The 21,301-nt window shown below is 37.5% G+C and overlaps 1 protein-coding gene across 1 annotated transcript in view; it reads right to left on the reverse strand.

Moving 5' to 3' along the window:
- LOC135098251 (calcium-dependent secretion activator-like) overlaps positions 1–21,301 on the reverse strand; it is a 204,616-nt gene that overhangs the window by 74,927 nt on the left and 108,388 nt on the right. The gene's annotated exons all lie outside the window — the stretch shown is intronic.

Below are 21,301 nucleotides of genomic sequence, written 5' to 3' on the forward strand. Positions count from 1 at the left end.
CTCATTCCTCTACCTGTCAGGGCCATGTCCGCATCCCATGCTCCCCCCCCTGTCCCTCTCTCTTCCTCTCTGTTCAGTCCATTACTATTTGTGCAGCACATAACACACCCTCTCCCAAACAATGAAATTTGGAAGTCTTATGACTTATTAAATTTTGGTATAAAGGTGACAATATTTAAGTCCTGGCCTGGGGAAAACAATTGGCCATGACATTGTTGGCCCCTTTAATGTGCCTGACATTGAGATTATCACAGATGGGCATTATAGCGATAAATTATCATGATAATTTATCACAATAACGATATCGGGTTATCATTTATCCAATAATTATTCCTCCTGCATTATCAATTCATTGGTATCACCAATACTTTTGGTTCCAAACTAGCAATAATCAATAATTTTATTTTTTGGAATATGAGGATATTGAAGTTTTGAACTTTTGAAATCAAATATAGTTATTTTATTTAAAACAGTACTTTTCATTGCTGAAGAGACAAGATAAACATTGTATTTGAATTTTTCTAAGATCTTTCTAAATTTCAAAGATAAAGATAAAACTAAAGATTTGGATTTATTGATTTTTTATTTAGGATATTGATATTTTCATCGCTAGTATCGGAACTTTGGATATATTGATTTATCGGTTATTGGGTGATGAATCCATTCTGAGTTATCACTAATAAGGTTATCATTATCGATTTAATGGTTATTGTGATAATTTTTTTCATTATTGTGCCTAGCTATAGAGATTGTGCTCCCTCAGCAGCAGCGGCAGACCCCACCAGGTGAGTCTCACATTTTTATATTTGAAGCAGTTTAGAAATTGCAAGGGACTGTGATCTGAGAAAATAGTTACCTTGGGCTCATAGGCAGGCATATAAACTTCAAAATGCTGCTGTGCCAAAATTATACAAAGAAGCTCTTGTTCAATGACTGAATTTTCGCAACTTCTGAGTTGTGGTGAACTTCTCAGACAAATAGCAAACGGGATGATTGACTTGATTATCATCTGGCTGTATCAGTACAAGCTGGCATTGACAGCCAAGGCAAAGGGCCTTGAAAAATCAGGTGCCCTTAACACAGGTAGGCTGCACAGCACAGATTTTTCTTCACAAAGGACCCTTGCACTCTCCTGTCTAATTCCAGCAGTCTCCCTTCTATAGGAGGTCTGTTAAGGGGACCAGTAAGGTAGAATACCCAGGAACAAACTAATAGCAGTATCCGATTACCCTGAGGATCCTCTGGAGAATTCAACGATAGGTCAGGGTGGGAAACCACCTGATCACCTCCACTTTGGCCTTAGGAGGGGTAACATAAACTTGACCCACAACATATCCCAAATATTGGACTTGGGCCTTAATGAAGTCACACTTATCAAGAATGACTACTAAGCCAGCCTCCTGCAGATGCACAAACAGAGTCTCCACATTATTAAGGTGGTCATACCAGTAAGTGTCACAGATCATCACATTTTTAATATAAATGACAGTGTGGCACACCTTCTACTACTATGTCCATCAATTGCTAGAAATGGGCCAGGACATTTTAGAGGCCATAAAGGATGACCTGGCTCTGATACACAGCACCATTTGCCACAAAGCTAGCTAGTCTTTGGCCCAGTCAGTCAGGGGGACTTGCCAATAGCCCTTGACATGATCAATTTTCATTATGAAGGTGGCTGCCCTAATTCAGTCCACAGAATCATCTATCCTAAGAAGGTGATAAGTGTCAACCTAAGACAGAGAATTTACCTTTCTGAAATCTAAACAAAACCTAACCTGGTCATCAGGGTTAGGCTGGAGGGTGATAGGAGAACTCCACTTACAATAGGTCCATTTGATTAGACCATTATCCAGTATGTACTTCAAATCCTCCTCCAGCAGCTGTTGTTTATGGGGATTTACATGATAGGGAGCCAGTTTGACAGGGGCAGCAACCTCTATATCAATATCATGTTCAACAATTGCCGTTTTCCCCGGGACACTGCTGAAGACCGAGGGGTATTTTCCCAAACAGTCTAACATCTCACATTGGCATCCTGGACCCAAGTGACTCAGTTTTTCTTTTAGGAGCTGGGCACTATTCTGCTCCCATTACTCTACAGGCACAGTCTGCTCGGGACAAAAATTATCAGGTTCTTCTCCATCATTTCCCAGAAATAAAACTAAAGGCACCTCTTCCATAGCTGAAACTAAAGGGGTTGGCTGGCTATTCTTATAGTAATAAGAATAGCCAGAGCTGAGTCCACTTCTGCCAATCAAGAGCAGCAACCACATAATCCAATTCACCCACTCGCTTCTCTACTAAGTAGGGACTGCTGTAGCATGCAGCCAGCGGCTATCCTTGGACCAGGAGCAACACCAGCACTTCATCCCTTGAGTGAAACTCCAGTACTTGACCTTCCAGTCATAGTACACCTTCATGTTCTTCTGAGCCTGGCCCAGGTGCGACTGAGCCAACTTGAGAGTTTTCAGCAGATGTTCCTGTGTACATATCACCATTCCCAATAAGGATTCCGGCAAGCCCGAACTGGGACAGTGCACACAGTCACTGAAAATGAGCTGATTTGGAAAGAACCCCAACGACTTAGTAGGTGCCTCTTGCACAACAAACATCACATACAGGACTGCCTCATCCATCCCGATCCTTATATCCTCATCATGGTCTACACAGAAGGCCCTCAACATGGCTCCTTGTGACTGAGGGAGGTAGTCACCAGGGAGAACATGCCTAATCCCCCACTCAGTCATTGTTTGAGCAAACAATTTCAAAATGAAACTAGTCCCTTGGTCTGACTGTATCTCAGAAGGCAGTATAAAATAGATAAAGAAGCTTAACAAGGCCCTAGAAGGTGGAAGATGACCCACTATATCAGTAAGAACCCTGTTGAAGGGAGGGGCAACTGCCAGGATGGGGTGGAGAGGTGCCACCAGTGGCATTTCATTTGGCTTGCCCACCACTTGACAAGTGTGGCAGCACCTAAATACAGTAGCAACACTACCAGCCATGCTAGGCCACCAGAAATTTTTCTGCAGTCTCTCCACTGTCTTTCAAATTCCAAAGTGCCCAGCCATTGGGCCCTCATGTGCCAGTAGCACCAGTGCTTGTCTAAACTTAGAAGGCACTATAAACTATAACTTGGAGTAACTCTCCTCTGTCCACCTCTCTCCACTGGCAATACAAAATTTTATTCAACAATACAAACTCCTTCTGACCTTTCACCTTTTCACTACACTCACCCACCATGACAAACTTCCTGTCCCTCTGCTACTCCTCAATTAATTCACCAGGCTCAACTTCATCAAGATCCTTTGGAACAACAGGGTCAGGTGGCAGTGGCAAAGCTGACACTCTAGTCCCCTGCAAATCCACCCTTAAATATACAGAAATATCCCTCCCTAAATATGCCTTCACCTGGACTCACTCAGCACCACATCTATGCTCTCTGAATTTTCACTAGCTACTGCTTGAGCAAAAAGAGAAGGGGATCCATGCCACCAGGAGGATGCACACAAGCCAGAACATATGATGGGGGAGAAGAGGGAAGGGGGTGTGAGAGACCTGCTTCTAGCCTGCTGGATGCTCTAAGCATACATTGCTCTCTCACTCTCTCTGATCACTTATGTTTTGAAAACTCGAGGGACATTTTGGGGGCTGGGGAAAAACAAACTACACCATGGGGAACAGCAACTCTTCATCTAGACATCCCTGCAGTCTCAACTCTCAAAAAGGACTTGAAAATTGAGTGGGGAAGAAACACTTTAAATTTATACAAGTTTTACTGTAACTTCCTGGCTTGTTCCTCTACCCGCCAGTGATGCATCCACGTCCTGTGCTCCCCCTTGTCTCTCTCTCTCTCTTCCTCTCTGTTCTGTCCATTACTATTTGTGCAGCTCATAACAGCATAAAAAAAATTTGATCCTTATAGGTAGTCTGCAAATATGTTATTTTAATTTTTGGGAAGTTTGTCTCAACCAGACCAGAACCACAGTCATTTTCTGCTAATGATTTTATTAAACCCTAAAGGGCAGGGACATTATGCTGTAAATCACTCCTGCATAGCAGTGTTTTAATACTTTCATGGAAATTTCTCCATTTTTATTACAAATTTCACAGCTCTGATTGGGTTATCCCTTTAGATTTAAGAGCATTTCCTTCATTGATCCTTCCTCTTTAATCTGCCACAAACTTCAAGTTTCTACATCATGTGGTTTTTCTGTGGTGATGTGATGAATTAGAGAAACTATCTTACTAAAGCAGACCTTTACCTAGAATGCTGCCAAGAATTTACAAGGTGAGTAAATATTTCTCCCCAAGTTCCTCAGCAATATCCCATATATATATATATATATATATATATATATATATATATATATATATATATATATATACACACACACACACACACACACATGATGCCGTAGTTGATGGCTTATAAGATGCACCTCAGTTTAGGCAAGCATTTAGAAAAAAATAAAAAAATAAAAAAATAAAATAAAATAAAATAAAATAAATAAATAAAAATAAATAAATAAATAAATAAATAAGCGGGTTTAAGCTCTGAATATGAAATGAATGGTTTAACCAGACATTTAAAGCCCTCTCATATGTATTCAGATCCTTATTAGATCCCAATATTTTTCCTTAGCAAATTTCTATCATTTGTAATTGCATACAATTGCGTAATTGCATACACAATTGCGTAACATACGCAATTGTGTATGCATGTTGTTTCTGTGACTCCATTATGTTGGGGTGATGGAATCTGGAAATTTTAAACACTATTGCATAAACTGTATTGCACAAATATTATGCAGACAATCACCATGAGCTGTCCTACCTCGTGAAGCTCTCTTCACTTATAAAATCTTTTGTTTTGTTAGGTAGTAAGCTATTTTCTAGAAAAAAAAAAAAAAAAAAAATAGTTTCCCATTTGCTTCAAGTTTTGTTGAACATGTATGCAAGGTAAGAATGTTAAAAGATAGGTGCAATTTCAGTTGCATGAAGGTATGTCTTACCTAAAGACGCAGTGAATCCTGCACGTATCGCTAGGTTTAGTGTGTAACTGACCGGGAATTTGTTTTGGTACATGCAATGTGTCATCACAATTTCTTTCTGACTCACTTTCTGACTGTCTCACATTCAGATAAATAAAATCTTAAATGCTTTTATTGTTATTGTTTAACATACCATTGATTGATAGATCATAAAGACAGATAGATAATTATTTAATTCTTTAGGTCTTATCCTAACAGTAAATGGTTGACTTCCTTAGTGCTGGCTTAGGCTATTTGAAAAGGAAGTCCATTTTCCTGTTCCTGTTTTGTGCAAACAGATCAATAAATTGAAAATTGAAAAATTTAGTTCTTTCAATGCAGAAACCGTCTTTGCTTCTTAAGCCATTTTGAAAAATACTGCTAGGCCTACCTGGGAGAAGAAAAAAAATACTATTTTATACGATGTTTCTGTGATTTTATACCATCTATGATAATCAAGATTGAGCACAAGCCATCATTGATCAATAATATTTAAAAAATCATCTCTGACAAATTGAAAAACACGATCGAAAATAAGACCGACGCAAGAACACTCACCCAACCACAACAACGGCCGAGACAAGACTGTGCTGGCCGCAGTCCACACTCGCCATTCCGCCCGGGAAGCCTCCCCCCCCATTTCTCCCCGCTTTCGTATCATTAAATAGTAAATAATTTCCATACTTCCTCATTGTTTTGCAGTATTTTTTTCATATAAACATATGAGAATTGGTGTTTTCATGTGAATGATAGTCAAACATAAATAAATTAACATTATTTTCGTGAATCCTAGAAATCCACTGGGGGGCTGCAGTCTCCCAGTCCCTATTGACAAGACGCCACTGGGTTGCCCCTTACCACTAACCACTGTCCCAGAGCTGAACCTTGGCCTTATATGGCGCCGGATCATTTTCTGAGACTTGAAAAAAAAAAGAAGGCACATTTTATAAGCCATCAAATATGGTGTATATATAGACACACACACACACACACACACTCCCTGACTTACGAACATTCAAGTTACAAACATCCAGAGGAGAGACCTGCCTCAGGAGAAATCCCAAGTCACCAGTAGGATCAAGACCAAGGAGTACCATGTTTACATTACACTGCACCACTCCACCACTGCATCATGCCAAATGTGAGTACAACACACACACACACACAGTGGTAGGCTGTGTGGTATGACTGTGATGAGTTGGTGTGTGGCTCTTGTGATGCAAGTGATATGTGGAATGGCTGGGAGTGATATGGCTTGTTGAGTGACTCAGTGTGGTACAGCTTGTTGTGTGTCATGATGTGGGTTTGTGTTGATGGTGTGGCTGGGTGCTGTGTGTGGTGTGGTGTGGATGAGTGTTGTTTGGCATGATGTGGAGGGTGAAATATGAATTATGATGTGATGTTGATCGTGGTGTGGCTGGGTGTGGTGTGACTGAGTGTGATATGGTTTGTTGTGGTGAGTGATATGATATAATGATGTGGCTGAAACTGGCTCAGGAGAAATCCTGAGTCACCTGTAGCTGCACTGTTACACCATGTTGAAGGTGCAGACAACACACACATACACACAAATACACAATGGCAATGCTGCACTGTTGCAATATGGCAAAAGTGAGGATAAAACACACTCACACAGTGTTAGGCTATGTGGTCACCATAAACATGTGTTTTCAGTGTTTTCAATACTACAAGTTTTGTGATCCTTGAGTTTATTGCTATGGCTCTGGAAGAAAGCAAGCATGAAACTCAGGAAAGGTATGTAACATAACAACTTATGAACAGCCATCTAGATCCTAACTCATTTGTAAGTCAGGGAGTGTCTGTGTGTGTCTATATATATATATATATATATATATATATATATATATATATATATATATATATATATATATATATATATATATATATATATATGCAGGTGGAACCTCAGTTACCAAATGCCTCCCTTTTTGAACAAATTGGTTTTCCAACAAAATTTTGAACTCATATTTGCTTTGGTTGCTGTACCATAATTCGGTTCTCAAACAAAGTTACTGTATAAGACAACACTTGAATCATCCTAAAAAAGACACAAAAAAAAGTGGGTCACTCTATATGTCAAATACAAAAAAAACTTAAAATTTTATGCAAAATACCATTGTAAACAACAACCTTATAATATGACTCTTGGTGAAGTTAGACATAGTAAAATAGGAATTCATTTTTGAAAAAAATGTGTTGAAATATATTCCCATTGAAAAGTGTGTAAACAAAATTTAATGTAGTACAACTGAAACCCTCTGCTGGCATTATATATGAATGGACAAAGCAGGAGGCTTTGCAAATATTCCCCAGTTTTTCCTAAAGCTGAAGAAGGAACCACCATATTTGCTGGTGCATTAGATGCATTTTTTTCTAGCAAAAAAAAAAATAAATAAATAAATGAATAAAAAAATAAATAAAATAATAATAATAATTACCATGCATTTAATGTGCCAGTAATACAGACACTGAGGCCTGTGTAACTGGACTTATAGCTGTGAAATTGAAGCAGTAGTACACTAATCACAATTATTGTAACTCATAATATTGCTACTAATATAATCTCTCTCTCTCTCTCTCTCTCTCTCTCTCTCTCTCTCTCTCTCTCTCTCTCTCTCTCTCTCTCTCTCTCTCTCTCTCTCTCCCCTCCCTGCCCTCCCCCCTTCCCTGCCCTTCTCTCCCTTCCCTCCCTTCATCCATAACTCTCTCTCTCTCTCTCTCTCTCTCTCTCTCTCTCTCTCTCTCTCTCTCTCTCTCTCTCTCTCTCTCTCTCTCTCTCTCTCCTTTGTCCCTTATCTCTGACAGATAAGGGGGAGGGGAGGTGACAGGGTGGGAGGTTTGAGACAAGACAAAAGAGGAATGAACATAACAAGAGAAGGAGAGTACATGAAGCAAGGAAGTGGAAGAAGGATAAAGGAGAATGATAGGAGGACAGGGAGAAAGTTGAAAGAATAAAAATAAGCAGCAAGAGTGAAGAGTGAGTGAAGAATTAGAGGAAGAGAGGAAGTATTGAGAAATTTTTCTCTCTCTCTCTCTCTCTCTCTCTCTCTCTCTCTCTCTCTCTCTCTCTCTCTCTCTCTCTCTCTCTCACACACACACACACACACACACACACACAGAGAGAGAGAGAGAGAGAGAGAGAGAGAGAGAGAGAGAGAGAGAGAGAGAGAGAGAGAGAGAGAGAGAGAGAGAGAGAGAGAGAGAGAGAGAGAGAGAGAGAGAGAGAGAGAGAGAAAGAGTGAGAGAGGGGGGAGAGGGAGAGAGTGAGAGAGAGAGCCTCTTCTCTTGCAGCCTTGTTGCACAAGGCTTTCTTCTTTCTCTCATCCCTATTCTGTCCACCTCTCTAATACAAGAGTTAACCAGTATTCTCAGTCATTCATCCCTTTCTCTGGTAAACTCTGGAACTCCCTTCCTACTTCTGTATTTCCTCCTTCCTATGACTTGAACTCTTTCAAGAGGGAGGTTTCAAGTAACTTACCTGTTTTTTTTTTTTTTATCATTCTATCTGACATCTCTATGGCATTAAGTGGGCCTTTCTTTGTATTCAAAATTTTTGTTGCCCTTGGGCAGTGGCCCTCCTACACAAAACACACACACACACACACACACACACACACACACACACACACCAGAGCGACTTAATGGTCTGGGATACGCGGGACACTAGAGGACATGGAAAGAGGCTGAAGAGGAGTGCTTGTAGAAGAGATGTCAAAAAGTACAGTTTCCCATATAGAAGTATTGATGTATGGAACAGTCTGGATGAGGAGATAGTAAATGCAGAAAGTATACATGGATTCAAGGCTAAGTTGGATACTAAAAGATATGCAGATGGGACGGCACGAGCATAGCTCTTTTCCCGTAAAGCACAACTAAGTAAACACACACACACACACACACACACACACACACACACACACACACAAATTTTGTTTTCAGAAAATTTAAGATGAAATATCATAATTTATTTTTTTCCACAAAACAGCCTTGTAAAATAGGGCTGCTTCTCATACAGATGTGTCTAACATGCCAGCAAATATGGTACAGTAACATACCTCTCATCCGGCATTCGAGTATCCGGCAGCTTCAAGTATCCAGCACATTTTTCCCCGAGCCTTAAAATCAATAAAAAATCAATGTGTACTCATAAAATCGATTAAAATTCCCGCGCGAAACATACTTTGTCCCCTCGCCACCAGAGCGCACTGCTTCGCGCCACCCGTGGCCCACTGCACTGTGTTTACTCAGTGACTCAGTCCCGCGTGTGCACTGTTTATCCCCTGACACCTTCACCATGCCTAAAGTTGTAGAAAAGAGGAAGCGTGTTGTGCTTACACTTGAGCAGCTGATCAGATCAGCTGCTGATTAAGATCAGCTGATCTTTGTTATGGTAAGATGTGTGAGTGTAGGGTGGTGATTGTGGACATAATTTCACTTCTATTCAAGTATCCGGCATGTCGGCGGTCCCGTTGATGCCGGATAAGAGGGATTTTACTGTATATAAAGGTCTTATAGGCATGGAACCCCAAGCTAAGTGGCAAAGGAAAGCAAACATGGGAGAAGATGAATCTCTCCAGCTTCCAGTGTTATATATGGATGAAGTCTATATACTGAGAAAAAATTTCAAGAATGTCAGTGTATCTAAAAAGAAACAATATATATAGGAGAAGATTATGGCTAACAAGTAGCCTCATGCTGGTGGTGCAAGGCAAGGGTTTGTTTATCTTTAGAAAAACTGATTGTAACGCATACAAGTTTACACCATCTTTGTCCATCCATCCTTTTTCATGAAAATGTACAAAAATACCTGATGGGAATTTTATTTTAAGTTTAGTTTTGCACTTGAAATGATGGTACCTTATTACTGGCAATACATTCAAGGTATTTTATTCATTACATTTGTATATCACCATCTCAGACTGAAATTTGGGGATTATCTTATCTGAAAGTTGTTTTATCTGCTGAAATATATGGTACTTGATTCCTTATACTAAAAGACAAAACATAAGCTGCCATTTATTACTAATTTATAGTTTCTATATTTTCTTTGTTTTTATGTATTTGGAGGAGAGACACACTAGGTACACAGTAATTTGATTTTTGAAATAAAGTAAATGTGATCCCACTGATGAGTCTCGATGTAAACACAATTTTCGGCTTTGTCAGAAGTAATCCTGAGCCACCTGTAGCTCTCTCAATGACCCACAACGTCATCACTACTGCACATCCGCATTTTCCCAGTAGCTTTTCCCAGCAGAAAGATGTCTAAGCATTATGATCACCTTCATTTCGGGTAGCTCCTCTCTGTGCCACTCTGTAAGGCTTCCCTCACTAGATCGGTGACAAAGAGAATACCTGCACAGTCTAAACAACATCTTCTGATGAGTTCTGTGTCACTAAGTTCATTCCGTACATCCTTCCTGGATAAACAATTTCTGAGCTGAAGATGTTGTGGAGCAGCCATCTTGGCAGTGGAAGCATCTGTCATAAGCCACTAAGACAGGATGGACAAGTGTCCAGGAATGGATTAATCCATTTTACATTGATTCCTATGGCAAAAATAGTTTGTTTCCAAACATTTCAGATTTCGAACAGCATTCAGGAATAAATTAAGTTCAAGAATTGAGGGTCCACTGTATGTATATATATATATATATATATATATATATATATATATATATATATATATATATATATATATATATATATATATATATATATATATATATATATATATATATATATATATACGGTCAGCGACATTCACAATTAGAACTCCTACCGACATGAGTGTCACATTGCACAAACTGGTAACTCACTCCTCCTTGATGTGAAAAATATCTGCAAGGAGAAAATAACTACATGGCAACTTAGGTTAGTCCGTCATATGTGTTTTGAAAGCACAGAATAATGGATTCAGTGTTTGACACATTGGCATAAGGGAAAGTTATCTTTTGTGATCACTCCTTGCTTCAGCTAACATAATGGTTATGTTTGTTTTAAAGAAAGTGTTCTAATGAGGTGAAATGTGATGGCTGGAAAATATACAGGCCAATTCCACTATTTTTTGTCACCTCTTCTCTCAGTTCTTTGTTTTCTTTTTCTCTTTCCATCTCCCTCTTCATCTCTGTTATATCACTGGATATCTCCTTTACATTGTTACCACCCACTTCTCTTTCTTCCTTCCACATCTTTATCATCACTGTTAAGCTACATATTTCCTTTCATATTTTCACATTTTCTTCTTTAATTTTCCAAATTCATTTATTTGGATGAGCTATGTTGAGATCCTCTTCCTTGAAGCCCTCAAAAATATTTGGGTTCAAGCCAGCTGCCATCTTCCCTGCTGATATCACCAACTGCCAGTGCAAGGGATAGAGAGTCCAGTGTGTGTGTGTGTGTGTGTGTGTGTGTGTGTGTGTGTGTGTGTGTGTGTGTGTGTGTGTGTGTGTGTGTGTGTGTGTGTGTGTGTGTATTTACATAGTTATATAGTACAAGGTTCGAGCAGGGCTCATAGTGTCCTCTCTCCTTGTCTATATTTATCCAACATTTCCTTCAATTTATGTATGTTTGGTGCTGTAACAACCTCTTCATTTAGACCATTCCAGATATCCACAGTTCTATGTGGAAAACTGTACTTCTTGATGTCCCTCAAACACTGACTTTTTTCTGATCTTCTTTGAGTGCCCTCTTGTCCTTCCAGCTCCATCTTCTTCCAGCAACAACAGGTCCTATTGTCTATCTTCTCACTGCAGTTAACTATTTTATACATCATTATTAGATATCCTCTTTCTCTTCTAATTTGTAAAGTTTGCAGCCCCATTTCCTTCAACCTCTCTTTGTATGTTAGGTCTTTCAGCTCCAGTACCATCCCTGTAGCTGCCCTCTGAATTCTTTCCAACTTCTTTATATTTTTCTTCATATGTGGAGACCACACCACTACTGCATATTCCAGCCTGGGACGTAACATAGTGGCTATAATTTTTTTCATCATAGTCTTATCCATGTAATGAAATGGCACCCTAATATTTGTTAACATCCTGTATGTCGAGCCAAATATCTTATCTATATGCTGTTCTGGGGTCAGGTTATCTTGAAAAACCACTCCCAGGTCTTTCTCCTCATTGCTCCTCATTATTACTTCCTCCCCCATTTTACAGTCCCATGCAGGTCTTCTTTTACTCTTTCCCAATTCCATCACATGGCATTTCTTAGCACTGAATTCTAATTTTCACTTCTCGCTCCACCAATAAATCTTGTCAATATCTCTTTACAGCTCCATACAATTAACATGGCTCTTTATTACTCTTAACAATTTTGCATCATCAGCAAACAAATTAATATAACTGGTCAAACCCTCCTGCATATCACTGATGTATATTTGGAGCATAATGGGTGCTAACCCCTGTGGTACTCTGCTTGTAACATTACTCCTATTTGAACAGGTGTCCCTGATCACAGTTCTCATTTCTCTATCCTTTAAGTAGTCTCTCATCCATTTTAGCATTGTCCCTCTCAGTCTTCCTATATATTCTATCTTCCACAATAGTCTTTTATGCAGAACTTTATCAAAAGTTTTTTTTGATGTCCAAGTACACTGCATCTATCCAGCCATCTCTGTTTTGTGCTTCATCTATTACTCTTGTATAGAAACTTGGTAAATTTGTCACACATGACCTTCCATTTCTGAAACCAAATTGGCTATTTGTTTTAACTTCGTTCTCTACCAAATATTTCACCCACTTTTCCTTGATCACTATTTCACAGATCTTGCTCACAATACTAGTTAGTGACACCAGTCTATAATTTAGTGGATCAGTCCTCTTTCCTCCTTTGTGTATTGGCACTATATTTTCTCTCTTCCACTCTCTTGGTACTCTTTTCTCTATCAGTGAGCTGTTAATTACATCCCAAATTGGCTCCACCACTTGTTCTCTACATTCCTTTAGTGTCCAACCTTATACTTCATCAGGCCCCAATGTTTTCCTGATATCCAACTTCTCTAACAATTTGCCAATTTCATGTTCTTGCACCAAGACTTCCCGTAACACCACCTGCCACACTTCCTCGTTTGGGCTCTGTTTTTTTGTGAGTACCAGGTCTAGCATAAATGGTTCCTCCTCCCCTTTGTATCTTGTAAATTCCTCCACCCATCGGTCCATTGTATTCACCATAGGTAACATTTCTTCACTCCACAGTCCAACATTTCCATTAACTTCCATCTCCTTCTAGCTTGCATTTTTGCAGTTAAAGTCTCCCACTAGTAGTATTTTACTGTCCTTCCTTATCATGTTGTCTAGGCACTTCAACACTTCCTTTTGCATTTCCTTGTGTTCCTCCAGCCTCCATGTATTAGTCTTCGGTGGCACATACGTTAATATGATCCTCCTCCTTTCTCTCCCACTGGTCCTGATTGTTATACCTATGAGCTTCACCATGCCATCTCCATATTGCACTTCTTCCACATATATATCATCTCAAACCATTATCAGTACTCCTCCTCTTTCTTTTGCCCTTCTGTCTCTTTTCCAGTAATTATATCCCTCTTCCTTAAAGCTTAAGTAGACTTCCTCTTTTGTCTCGGTTAAGCACAACACATCTGGTCTATTTTCCTTTATGTAATCTCTCACTTCCAGTACATCTGAAAGTAACCCATCTATGTTTGTATACATTACTTTTAATGTACTACTTCTCCCATCACTTGTAGTTTCTCTCCCTGCTGCTGTGGCTCTTTCATTTCTTGTTCCCTTTCCCAAATATACCATTTCCTTAGTCTCGTATCTAGTACCCTCCAATAAATTTTCCTCTTCTTGGTCTCTGTCCTTCTCTCATTTTTTTTCCTTAGCTTCATTTCTCAGATCCCTCTCTTTTTCCCTTTATTCCAAGTTCACATCTCTTTTTACCCAAATATTCTTGTATTCCAAACTTTCAACCAGTTTCCTGGGATCTCATTCTCACTTTTAACAGTGTGTGTGTGTGTGTGTGTGTGTGTGTGTGTGTGTTCTGAGATAAAACATATAGTGAACCACACACTGAGAATTATAATTGGTTGAAAGTTAAGAGATATAATGTTGATAATTGTTGTTATTATTATTGTTATTATTATTATTATTATTATTATTATTATTATTATTATTATCATTATAATGGTAACATTAATAACAACAACAATAATAATAATAATAATAATAATAATAATAATAATAATGATAATGATAATAATAATAATAAAAATAATAATAATAATAATAATCTCACACACACACACACATATATAGAAAAAAAAAAGAAGTACAGAAACTGGAAAGGCAACAGAGGATAGTGACAAAGATGGTACCAGAATTGAAAGACTTAAGCTATGAAGAAAGACTTGAAGAGATGGGATTACTAACACTACAAGAGAGAAGAGAAAGATTAGACATGATAACAAGTTACAAATTAGTAAACAATATAGAAAGAACAGACAGAAATGACTTGGTACCACAGATGGAGGAGGGAGAGAGACAGACAAGGGGGCATGAGAATAAAATAAAAAAGAGTAGATGTTCAAGCGACATCAAGAAATACAGCTTCCCGTATAAAATTATTGAAATCTGGAATGATTTGAAGGAAGAGGTGATTGTGGCAAACAGTGTAAACCTGTTTAAGGAGAAACTCAATAAATGTGTTATGGAGACATGACAAAATGAACTTTGGCTTGTGCCCTGTACAATATAACTAGGTAATTACACACACACACACACACACACACACACACACACACACACACACACATAAAGGCACTGCATAGTGTAGTGGTTACTATGCTCAGCACACAACTAAGGAGGCCTGAATTCAAGTTTTAAAAGTGATGAGGTTGATGGTTGAGCCTCTTAAATGTGTGGCCCCTGTTCACTTAGCAGCATGTAGGTGCAAGATAAGCCAGGTGGTTGTGACTTCATTGTTTACCTTGTGTGATGTGTGAGTGGTCTCAATCATACCCAAAGATTGGTCACTGTGAGCTATGAGTCCTTCCTGTAGGGGATGAGGTGTATACACACACACACACACACACACACACACACACACACACACACACAGACACACACACACACACACACACACACACACACACACACACACACACACACACACACACACAGTACAAGAAGTGCTATGAAGAAATTAAGAAACTCAAGGAAGAGAACAAAGAGTTAAAGAAAACTTTGCAAGAGAGAGAGGTTAGGGTTGGAGAAGTGAAAAAGTTAGTGACAGAGGGAGTCAAAAGTTGGAAAGAGAAAGAACAACAAAAGTTGGACACAGAGGAGATAATAAGGCAACAGCAATAGGAAAACAATAAGGATATAGAAAAGACAGTGATTAAAATAATAAAGGAAAAAAGTAATATTGTGAAAGACACGGTACAGAGAAAGATATGTGTGGTGATATTTGGGGTCAAGAAGAACCTACCCATGAAAATAGCTAGAGAGAAAGAAGTGAAAAGGGCTAAGGAAATTATAGCAGAAGTGGCATGGGGAGGAGAGGGATAGTGAAACAAATTGAAGAGGTTTACAGGATTGGAAAGTATGATGAAAACAGAACAAGACCAATGAAAATAAGATTCATGACACAAACAGCAGCAGAACATGTTTTGCAAACAACAGGAAAATTGGCAAAAGTAGAGGGAATGAAGGAAATATGGATAAAAAGAGACATTTACAAAGAAGAGGGAAGTAAACTGAAAGAATTGAGAGCATAGGCCCAGTCAAAAAACGAGGAGAGAACACAGGAACAAGCGAGAAGATTCACCTGGAAAGCTGTGACACAAAAGTGAGGAAATGGTGGCACAAAGATACCATGCATTAGTTTAAAGATTATGTATACTAATGTAGATGGTTTGGTGTCAAGCCTATTGGAACTTAAGACTACTTAAAGAACAATAAACCAGATGTGGTATGTTTGACAGAAACCAAACTAAAATAGGAAATAAAGTTGGGATCTGAAAAGGAAGGATATAGCACATGGAGGAGAGACAGAAAAGGAAAGGGAGGAGGAGTGATGATATTGGTAAAAGAGGATATTGTTGTTAAGGAAATGGAATATGGTGATGGAGTGGCAGAAACTTTGAGTGCTGTGATTAAGATCAAAGGAAGTGAAAAAAGGAAAATAATTGTGACATACATACAGCCAAAAACTAATGCATGGAAGACCAATAAATTTAAAAGTATGCAACTAGAAACAAAAAAATAGCAAAGAGGAAATGATAAGGAAAATTGTCAAAGTGCTCTTAGTAGGTAACTTCAACACTAAAGGAATTAACTAGGAGGAGATGGAAGTGAAAGAAAATGTTGGATCATGGAGCGATGAACTAATACAAACCATGATGATGAATACAATGAGACAATGGGTGTACAAGCCTACAAGATGTAAAGGAGAAGAAGAACCATCACAATTGGACTTATTGTCTACAAAAATGTCAGAAAATAGACCAAGTATACACTGTCTGAGTCCAATGGGAAGAAGTGGAAGTGTGGTAGAAATGGTACCACAAGAGGAAATGGTGTTGCAGAGGAAAGAATAATACAGAAATGGGAGACAGAACTATGCTAAGGCAAACTTTGCAGAGCTTAATAAATTCTATGGAAAAATGAACTGGAAAGAGCTATTTGAAAGTAAAGTAGTGCAAGAAAAATATGAGATATTTTTGAGCAAGTGTAGAGAGGGGGTGCAACAGTTTGTGCCAAGTTATAAAGTGAAAATCAGGAAACATGAATGGTATGATGCCAGGTGAGTAGAAGCAAAAAAGAAAAAGGACAGAGCATGAAAGAAAATGATGAGACAACTGAACAGAAATACTAGGAAAAAATACAGAAAGGCAAGGAATGAATATAGTATAATAAGAAGAGAATCAGAAAGAAACTTTGAAAGTGACATAGTAAGAAAACTCTTCTAGATGCATAAACAGGAAAATCAAACATGGGGATGGCATAAACAAGTTAAAAAGGGAAGGAATAATTTATGAAACTACTGAGGAGATGAGTGAACTAATGAATGGGAGTTTTCAATACATGTTTACAAAGGAAACCAAGTTTGTGGCACTGAAAGTGGTATCACAGAATGAGGAAATACATGAGATACAAGTAAAGAGACAATAAATCAAGAAGCTGCTGGAAGAGCTGGATGTTAGAAAAGCTATGGGACCAGATCAAGTAAATGGATGGATATTAAAAGAATGCAGAGAACAAATGGAAGAACCTATATGGGATATAATTAACAGCTTGTTGAGAGAAGGAAAAGTACCAAGGGAATGGAAACAAGCTAACATAGTGCCAATATACAAAAGGGGAAATAAAATGGAACCATTAAATTATAGATCAGTGTTACTAACAAGTATTGTAAGCAAGCTTTGTGAAATAATAAAGATAGATTGGTGGATTATCTAGAAGATGAAAAGATAATTACAGAAAAGCAATTGCTGTAAATGGAGCAACATTAAGATGGATGGAGGATTATTTAAAGTGGAGGGAAATGAGAACAGTAATCAGACATTAAGAGTGAGGCAAGGTACTGGGCTGCCCCGGCGAGTCCTCAGGTAGTGGCCCAGAGCAGAGGCTTAATTCAAGTTGGCGCAAAGTGACAAGTGAGGTACAGCAAGGATCTTTGTTGGTACCTATTATGTTTCAAATGTATGTGAATGATATGACAGAGGATCTAAATAGTTATATAAACTTGTTTGCTGATGAAACAAAAATAATGAAAATAATAAAGGATGAAAATGACTGTAAGGAGTTAAAAAAGGATATTGACAGGATACATGCATGGAGCCAAAGATGGAAACTAGAATTTAATGCAAGAAAATGCCATGAGTTGGAAATAGGAAAAAGTAAAAAGAGACCTTCATGGAAGTACAAAATGGGAGGAGAAATAATAATGAAAAGTAATGAAGAAAAAGATTTGGGAGTAATGATTCAGGGCATACTATCACCTGAAAGACACATAAACAGGATATTCAACTCTACATACAGCTTGTTAACAAACATTAACGTGGCATTTAACTATTTAGATAAACAAATGATGAAGAAAATTATAACAAGCATATGTCCTAAATTGGAATATACAGTAGTAGTTTGGGCTTCACACAGAAAAAAAGATATCAGGAAACTGGAAGGAATACAGAGGATACTCATGAAAATGGCTATGAAGAAAGACTTGAAGAGATGAGTTTACAAACACTACAAGAGAAAAGAGAAAGAGGAGACCTGATAATAATGTATAAATAAGTAAACAATATAGAAAGAACTGACAGAAATGACCTGGTACCACAGATACAAAATGAAGAGAGAGAGATGAGCGGACATGGTAAGAAAATAAAGAATAGTGGATGTTCAAGTGACATCAAGAATTGTAGCTTCCCGTATAGAACTATTGAAATCTGGAATTCTTTGAAGGAAGAGATGGTTGCAGTAAACAGTGTACACATGTTTCAAGAGAAACTGGATAAATATGGTTATGGAGACAGGACAAAATGATCTTTGGCTCATGCCCTGTACAATACAACTAAGTAAATAAACACACACATGCACACACACACACACACACACACACACACACACACACACACACACACACACACACACACACACACCTTATATGAAGTAAAGAGACTGGACTCTCTATCCCTTGCACACACACACATATACGCATATACACACATTCCAATCTCTCTCTCTTTCTCTCTCTCACACACACACACACACACACACACACATACACACACACACACATTTTAATATCTGGATATTACAAGTGTGGCTCAACTTGTAAAAATGTAAAAAAAAGTAAATACAGGCAAATAAAAACAAATAAATTGGTCTTGATCTGCCTCCCTCTCTTTCTCTTATTTCATCTTTTCCATCCCCTATCTTCACACCCTTCTCTATTTTTTAAAAATTTTCAAGGAACTATTGTGTGTGTGGAGGTGGATGGGTGCACTCCAAGAAATGTGGCATGAACCAGTGGATGAGCTTTGTGCATGTGTAAGAATGAGAGAGAGAGAGAGAGAGAGAGAGAGAGAGAGAGAGAGAGAGAGAGAGAGATTGTGATGGAAATAAAGCAACAGATATGGTGATCAAACAGTTCAGATTATCATCTTCACCAAACCATACTCAGGACTTAAATCTGTTACATGTTTTTCACTTAGTTTTACTCAACTTAATAAAAATAAATTAATTACTTAATTGCATAACTAGTCATCTTTAAATCATCATTGACATATTCATAATAATCATCATCATAAATTAGTCAGGGATCATCTGTTATAGCCCCAGTGGTGGCCACTTCGAGGTAAACAAAGATATTATCAATCACCACAATTGTAGTGAGTTCATGTAAATTACAATACAGTCTACTATGTAAATGAAGATTGATGCCTGGTTAGTTACAATTTCTTGTGTTTTATGTTGCTTTCTGGTCCCAAAAATCCTTCATTAAATACAGTTCAGACACAAAATTTGTCTAAGATTTTTTTTTTTAAGGCTTTTCCTGCTGTTGGTTATATGTGGAAATTTACCATCTGTACAGAGTGTACTGGTGAGCATGAAAGGAACAATGTATATTTTCTTGCAATTTAGAATCTGCATGATGTTGGATTAAATTTTTGCATAATTTATCCGCTCACACAATCACAAATTTCATTAATGACAAATCCATCATTAGCAAGGATCAACAGTACTTTATAATATTCTAGATCCTCATTATATTTCAATGGAGATTTTTAAAATAAGAACAAAGCTCACTTACTTATTATAACTATTTTTCTACATCTAATGATAAGAAACATACAACAATAAAAGATGCTACAGAGATGGATATAAGCATAAAATATTGTTATGTAATTTACATATGACATGCAGATATATGCAAATGTGTAGTCTTGAGGGAAAAGGAAATAAGACAGGTATGTAATCTCACGTTATGTCACAATATAAATTGTTTACTATGCTGTTGGTAAATAGCCTTAGTTGTATTTTTGTCTGATGTGATCGTAAGCTTGTTTTGCTCAAGAGTTTGTTTTTATTGAGCAAAAACTCCTTAAGACACTGCACTGTGCCTCTAAACTCAGTATGTGTTTGGAGTTACCATCAACGTATCACACTACTGGTAAGACTGTGTTTATAACTGTATAAATCTTTCATCCAGGCCTATTATTTATCACTACTGTTGGTGTCATTACCAAGTGTCATAAAATGATGAGGGTGTTATCAGCTTATAACAGACACAGACAAAAAAAAAAACTACACAATTATGACAATCATGAAAGAAAGATAAAGATATACTAAGTAACTGATTTATGGCAAAAATGCTGAAGAAACAAAAGTTTAGATATCTAACTTTAGCATAAAATATAAAAGAACATTAAAGAAATCATTTGGATGGACAAATTAGAGAAACTATCAAGGAGTGCCATAACAAAAGAGAAAAGGTCTGCTGTCCCTTGGCCTTAAGCCACAAAAACCAGAGAAAAGTTAGCCACCAATTAGCACTACACTCATCATCCAGGAACTTTTCACACATCAAATGAGTTTCAACATGTGCAGTGATATTGAGTTAAAAAAAAGAAGGATATACATAAGATCATGCTAGATATTTCTATATGAAAGGCATTATTAGAGATGAAATAGCAGACAGATCACATATTTGAGCTCTATTTCTTTTTTAAGTTTTAAAAAACAAACAAGAGAGCTCTGATACACAAAACCTCATGTTGATGCTTTATAACAATGCTATGTCAAATTACAAAATAATATAGTATCTGGTGAACATGGATGGGTATTCTTTTTATAAAAAACTTAGCTTGCCACTTGTAACAGCTTGCATTAGTTTAATTCATTTCAACTGAAAAGAATTTTGGGTAGAAGTAGGTTCTTTACATGACTATGAATTCAAACTGCCTGAAGCCATATTTAACAATATAACAAGGATCTAAAACATACAATTCATGTGTGCATATATATATATATATATATATATATATATATATATATATATATATATATATATATATATATATATATATATATATATATATATATATATATATATATATATATATATATACCATATAACTTTTAAAAATGGAGATTTTCTACCATGCCCACATCTAATCTCTATCTACATGTATGTATCTCAAATGTACTCTATATGTGGCTACATTATAATAAGAAGAGGACTGCATCCACCTATTCCCAAAATTTTGAAAATTTGAT

This window comes from Scylla paramamosain, unplaced genomic scaffold (assembly GCF_035594125.1).
Source record: "Scylla paramamosain isolate STU-SP2022 unplaced genomic scaffold, ASM3559412v1 Contig52, whole genome shotgun sequence".
Taxonomy (NCBI): domain Eukaryota; kingdom Metazoa; phylum Arthropoda; class Malacostraca; order Decapoda; family Portunidae; genus Scylla; species Scylla paramamosain.